Below are 5,935 nucleotides of genomic sequence, written 5' to 3'. Positions count from 1 at the left end.
ACCCAACGCGTTTTTAAAAAATCTGCCTAACTCCGCCTAATCTGCATAACTCCGCCTGATCTGCATAACTCCGCCCATCTGAACACACCCTCCATCCCTTTGGCGCTCCAGAGTGCAACTATTAGTGCAAGTCTGCAAATTGCCCCTTTAAAAAAAAAAAGACAATCCCCCTACCATGTGGTCTGCTGCTGTTCCAGCAGCAGACTGAAGACGGCGCCATTTTTCTCTGCCTTAGATAAGTCCAGAGCCCATTGTGACACGTGAGAGTTCCGGAGTCAATGGCTGAAGGCCCCATTGTGACAGCAGCAGCAGGTGAAGGTTCCGTGCACAGATTCTATCTACTGCAGGCAGGCAGCAGCAGCAGCGCACCCAGTTGGTCAAAAGCATTAGAATACTACTCACACAGTACAAGACAAAATAGACAAGACTAGCACATTCAAGATCATCACAGACACCATTTTTCCTTCTTTATTGAAATACATATCATACACCACATAATTAAAAGTCAGTGGTCCACAAGAGGGAGCCAATGTTTTACAAAGGAATTTGTGCATGCGGTCACAAATGTAGTATGTATGGCCGAACTACTCGTAGGATACTTCAATTTAAACACTTCATGCTGACAGACAGCAGGCAGGGGCCTAATTTTGTAGTTGGCACAATATATTAGCAACACTGTTACAAAGGCCTCATTCGGGCCTACATCTTAACACACCTGTTGCAACCAGCAAAGATTGCTTGATTGCTTGATTGATTGATTGATTGATTGCATATTGGATGCAATCCAATGCTGAACATGCACAGGTGAAAGCAAGGCACAGGAAATGTTGCAAACGGTCCAGTGAAATTGAGCAAATTGCTACATTTGCCACCTGAAACGTGCTTCTTTGACCCTGAAAAGAATTCTCAGAAAGTGTTCAATGACAACTTGCTGGGCTGATTTCAATTCAATCTGTTTTTGGAAACCGGATCAGAGAAGGGGTGCACTGTTCCCGGAGATACTGCAATAACGGGTCAATGCGTGGAGTGGACAGAGCAAGCTCCATTTCCAGCTCCCTGTTCTAAAAATCCATTTAATATATGGTCCCCAAATAGGGGACGTATCAGATATTAAACTGATAAGAACAGATACGGTTTCATCAGTATCAAAGCTCAAAAATAAAATTAATCGTATTAAACGACTTAAACATGAGTTCGACATCATCATTTTGAAACCACTTCTGTTAAAAATAAAATACAAATCACATCATATACATAATACAAAACCCAATATTCCTATAGAGTATCTTTATAAACAAAAACAAACTATCCTATTTGTACTCCTTATGTAACAAAATCTCTCTATAGTCCAATATTATATCTTCCTGAATCACCATTTTTTCCCTTTTTCCTTCCCCTTCTCTTTACTCCCAGTCTCTTTTTTTTCTTTTTGAACTCCCTCCTCCCAATACTCAAAAAAATCTTCCTCTCCCTGAAACTCTATTTTTCCCAATGTCTTTTCCTTCTCTTTACACACAGTCTCCCTTTTCTCCTTTTGAATTATCTTCCGTTTCCATTTTTTATTAACTCTTTTCTCCGCACTTTCAACCTTTCTAACTTTGTCTTCATCTTTATCCATTATAAATCTCTCCTTAAGCTCCTCCATACATTCCCTTCTCTTCATTTCTTCAAAAACTCTTTCCAAATGTTCAAAATTCACTGGAAAAGTTTTCTCTCTTTCCACATAACAAAACCCAAACTTCCCGTTTATCATAATTTTTCCTACCAACAACGCTTCATCTTCCTTTGTCCATACCAAAAAACGTCTTTTCCCATTCCATACACCAATAGTATTCAAAAAAATTTTCTCAAACTTTGCCTCCACATAATTTGTCTTCAAATAACTCAACACCTCTTCAGTGTCTACAAAAGGGTCATCCATACATACAACAACACTTCTTGGTTTTCCCATACATGATACCATCAGACCAATATCTCCAAAGTTTTCTCCATTCCACCACTTAAAGAAATCCAAACATTTACCTTCTGACTTTAAAGTCACGTCAAAGCTCCTTCTGTATCTTGCTTCTTGCATACACAAAATATCTTCTTTCCAGATTGCTCCAAAATCCACAAAAAAATCCATAATCCGCTTTTCATCCAACAAAACGTCCTCCATGCCTGGCTTTCGAAAGAACCGCAAGCAGCTCCTCTTCCTCCAAAACTCCATATCTCCAATGTTGCCCCAACAGCTATGTGTTGGAACAGTTGCCCACTAAAGATGTAGTGGCAAGGGTGATCGCCTCTCGTTGCCCAGGGACTAATCCGACTCCCAATAGCAGCAGGGGGGTGAAGCCACACTGTCAAATGCAGCGATCCCCCCAGGCCAAGAAGTCGGGTACCCTGAGCACCTTAGGCCAGACCAAGCACAGCAACCATTAAGCCACTGCACTTGATCTTAGCCAAAAGGCCGAGAAGCGATAGCCTGAAATGGTTTGCCACTCCGGACGCCCCATGGCCTACAACCAGGACCCACTGTGGAGAGAGCCCAAAAGATGATTGCCCAGGGGAAGACATTTTTTTTCTAAACTCTGGATGCCTTCTCAAATGGCAGTTCTGGTGTGTGTGGGGGTGTGTGGGGGGTGTGTGGGGGTGTGTGGGGGTGTGTTCAAGTTGGACCCAACGCGTTTTTAAAAAATCTGCCTAACTCCGCCTAATCTGCATAACTCCGCCTGATATGCATAACTCCGCCCATCTGAACACACCCTCCATCCCTTTGGCGCTCCAGAGTGCAACTATTAGTGCAAGTCTACAAATTGCCCCTTTAAAAAAAAAAAGACAATCCCCCTACCATGTGGTCTGCTGCTGTTCCAGCAGCAGACTGAAGACGGCGCCATTTTTCTCTGCCTTAGATAAGTCCAGAGCCCATTGTGACACGTGAGAGTTCCGGAGTCAATGGCTGAAGGCCCCATTGTGACAGCAGCAGCAGGTGAAGGTTCCGTGCACAGATTCTATCTACTGCAGGCAGGCAGCAGCAGCAGCGCACCCAGTTGGTCAAAAGCATTAGAATACTACTCACACAGTACAAGACAAAATAGACAAGACTAGCACATTCAAGATCATCACAGACACCATTTTTCCTTCTTTATTGAAATACATATCATACACCACATAATTAAAAGTCAGTGGTCCACAAGAGGGAGCCAATGTTTTACAAAGGAATTTGTGCATGCGGTCACAAATGTAGTATGTATGGCCGAACTACTCGTAGGATACTTCAATTTAAACACTTCATGCTGACAGACAGCAGGCAGGGGCCTAATTTTGTAGTTGGCACAATATATTAGCAACACTGTTACAAAGGCCTCATTCGGGCCTACATCTTAACACACCTGTTGCAACCAGCAAAGATTGCTTGATTGCTTGATTGCTTGATTGATTGATTGATTGATTGCATATTGGATGCAATCCAATGCTGAACATGCACAGGTGAAAGCAAGGCACAGGAAATGTTGCAAACGGTCCAGTGAAATTGAGCAAATTGCTACATTTGCCACCTGAAACGTGCTTCTTTGACCCTGAAAAGAATTCTCAGAAAGTGTTCAATGACAACTTGCTGGGCTGATTTCAATTCAATCTGTTTTTGGAAACCGGATCAGAGAAGGGGTGCACTGTTCCCGGAGATACTGCAATAACGGGTCAATGCGTGGAGTGGACAGAGCAAGCTCCATTTCCAGCTCCCTGTTCTAAAAATCCATTTAATATATGGTCCCCAAATAGGGGACGTATCAGATATTAAACTGATAAGAACAGATTTTTTTTTTTTTTTTTTCCCTCAGATGGGAAGTTCCACAGTCAAGACTCCACAACTTTATGGAACTCATCTCCCAAAACAGCAAGCCACATACACAATGTAACCGCCATTCCCATCATCACTGGAAAACACAACAAAATATATTTGTTAACAACACAAAAAAACTCAAGATACATTAAACAAAATGTTTCCACTTTTTGGTTTTCCAAACTCCCTCTGCATCCACCTCCCCTCTCCTCCTCTGATCACACACAAAACAAAAATACAATTTTCCCAAAATAATTTTTATGCAATTTTTAACTTCAATATCCTTCCTTTTAAACACATATATATTCCTCACATCCCACAAAACCTCTTTTATACATGCCATCATTAACCACAATACTCTCTCCTTTTCCCCACACATACCCAATCCAAACATAAAAAGCTCAAAAGACAACAGATTCACCTCACACAGCTCCTTACACAAACGACCCAACCCTGCAATCACACTTCTAGCGTACTGACAATTCCAAAACAAATGCACCACGCTCTCACTTCCACCACATCCACTCCTCGGACACTTCTCACTCCTCACTAAACCCCGATTTTTCTGAAACTCCCTCACCGGTAACACCCCATGCAATGACTGCCATACAATCTCACTCTGCCTGTTTGTCATACCATTCATCCGTACCTTCTTCCATACTTTCTGCACATCATCCCCTCTTACCACTTTAAGATCTGGTAAGGACAGCCTGTAAACTTGTCCAATGTCACATTCCATCTCTCTACACTCAATCATCTTATATACAGCTTTCTTCTTTTCTAACAATCTCACATCCACATCACAGAGTTCATACTTCACTAAAAATTTGTAAACCCACACATACCACACAGGAACCTCAAAAGCCACTGGGCTCCTAAGATCTCTTTCACGCCATTTCAAACGAAACAAGAAATTTCCAAACAAAAACCTGCACATACATGCATACTTCCCATCCATCCTAATCACACCTAATACAAACACCATAATATTCACGCCAAAAAATACATTCAAATTTGGGAAACCCAGTCCCCCCTTATCCAAACTCTTCATAACAATTTCTCTCCTAGCACGCTCCATACATGAACCCCAAAAAAAGACAAACAAAACCCTATTTAATCTTCTAACACACATGTAGCTTGGTGGAAAAACCATCGCAACATACAAAAAAATAGGTAACACAACACTCTTAATAACTAAAATTTTACCAAAAAACGTAAGATCCCTCAAATTCCAAAAATTTAACTTACGCTCCACTCTCTCTCTCACATCCACCCAGCTTTCCTCTCCATCCAATTTCTCCGAAAATTTCACGCCCAAAACCTTTATCGGTCCACTCACCACATTCACTCCAACATCATCGCTCAGACTCCTCCCCCCAAAATTCTTACACTCACTCTTCTCCCAATTCACTTTAAAAGCAGAAGCTCCACAAAAAATAGAAACCAACAACTTCACACGCCGTACCGAACACTCTGAATCACACAACACACACACATCATCCATATAAGCACTCATCTTCCACTCTCTCCCCCCACCCCCCGGTACTTGCACACCCCGAATCACCTTATCTCTTCTCAACAGACATAACAATGGCTCAATTGCACAAATAAATACGATAGGGGACAAAGGGCACCCCTGCCGAACACCCGAAAACACATTTACTCTCCTCCCCACATTTCCATTCAACAACACACAACTATAAATATTCTTATACAAACTTCTCACTCTCTCAACAAATTCAGAAGGAAATCCCATCCTCACCAACACACTAAACAAAAAACCATGCGCCAACCTATCATACGCCTTCTCAAAGTCCAAACTCAACACATAAACCCCCTTCTTACGACTCATGCAGTCCCATAAACAATCTCTCAACATACACAAACTTCCATGTATTCGTCTTCCAGGCACCGCACAACATTGCTCCTCACCCACCACACTCCCAACCACGCCACGCATCCTGTTGGCCAAAAGCTTCGCATAAATCTTATAATCACAATTCAACAATGTGATCGGCCTCCAGTTTTTAAGATTTTTCAAATCACCCTTTTTTGGCAATAACACAACCACCCCTGCACGCATACCATTTGCTATCTCTGCATTCGCCCACATAT

The 5,935-nt window shown here is 42.0% G+C and overlaps 2 non-coding genes across 2 annotated transcripts; both read right to left on the bottom strand.

Moving 5' to 3' along the window:
• Window positions 1-976: 976 nt before the first annotated feature.
• Window positions 977-1,162, bottom strand: LOC138668045 (U2 spliceosomal RNA). Its single transcript, XR_011319050.1, has one exon. It is a non-coding gene; the product is annotated as a U2 spliceosomal RNA (small nuclear RNA).
• Window positions 1,163-3,640: 2,478 nt separating this feature from the next.
• LOC138668106 (U2 spliceosomal RNA) lies at window positions 3,641-3,825 on the bottom strand. The gene has a single exon (XR_011319085.1). It is a non-coding gene; the product is annotated as a U2 spliceosomal RNA (small nuclear RNA).
• Window positions 3,826-5,935: the final 2,110 nt, after the last annotated feature.

The sequence above is a fragment of the Ranitomeya imitator genome, chromosome 2 (assembly GCF_032444005.1).
Source record: "Ranitomeya imitator isolate aRanImi1 chromosome 2, aRanImi1.pri, whole genome shotgun sequence".
Lineage (NCBI taxonomy): Eukaryota > Metazoa > Chordata > Amphibia > Anura > Dendrobatidae > Ranitomeya > Ranitomeya imitator.
The sequence above is the reverse complement of the archived record's forward strand: the minus strand, read 5'-3'. Positions and strand labels throughout refer to the sequence as shown.